Genomic DNA, 945 nt, shown 5'->3' on the forward strand with positions numbered 1-945 from the left:
CTTGAATTAAAGAAAAAAATCAGACATTGACAAAGCAGGGGGATAGCTTGAAAAAAAAAAAAAAAAAAAAAAAAAAAAACTGAAGGCAAGGGTAACAAAAAGAAGCCTCAAACAGGAAACGTGAGTATTGCTGCCCAGCCAGGTTCATCTGCCCATTGCCCCAGAGAAAGTCCAGAGATGGCAGGGTTCACATCAGAGAAAGGGTTTATTCCACAGAGTGCTCCATGGGGAGGCCTCCCCAAGAATTGGGAGGACAGGGTTTTTCAAGACAATTTGGTAGGCAGATTGGACAATCAGGGTCTGCTAATTGGCTATTTTCTTGGGGAGACAGGATTTTTAAAGATAATTCAGTAGGCAGAAGATGAGACAATCAGAGTCTGCTAATTGGCTGGTTTTGGGGTGGAGTCATCAGTCCTTGCGTCTGGACCACTGCCTGATAGGTCAGGTACCAGAATGCAGGCCTTGGGTGGAGGGTCCAAGACCACTTGAGTCAGTCCCTCTGGGTGAGTCCATCACTAGAATGCAGGACCTAAACGATATCTCAAAGACTACCCCTACGTTCCAAACAGGTGATGCCTCTATAGGGACAACTTTGCATGACTCCAGGAAAGGGAACAGTGGTTATTATCAAGCCAATGAGGGGACGGTGGCTTATTATTCTCATTAGTTTAGGTAAACCTGGTCTTTCACAGGGTTCTGGGGACCCTTACTCTAGTTATCAATTTGTACCCTTCCATTAATTTGTAGGGGCTGTTTCAATAGGTGTCAAAGGACTATCAATTAGTAAATAGAAGTTTGTGATCAGAGTTTTCCCTTCCCTGGTTTTTTGTTTTTTTTTTAGACAGAGCCTCAAGCTATCCCCCTGGAGAGAGTACTGTGGCTTCACACAGGTTCATCTGCCCATTACCCCACTATATAGAGTTATTTTGCTGACCCCATCCCATT

This window comes from Otolemur garnettii, unplaced genomic scaffold (assembly GCF_000181295.1).
Source record: "Otolemur garnettii isolate 467f Iridium unplaced genomic scaffold, OtoGar3 scaffold00165, whole genome shotgun sequence".
Lineage (NCBI taxonomy): Eukaryota > Metazoa > Chordata > Mammalia > Primates > Galagidae > Otolemur > Otolemur garnettii.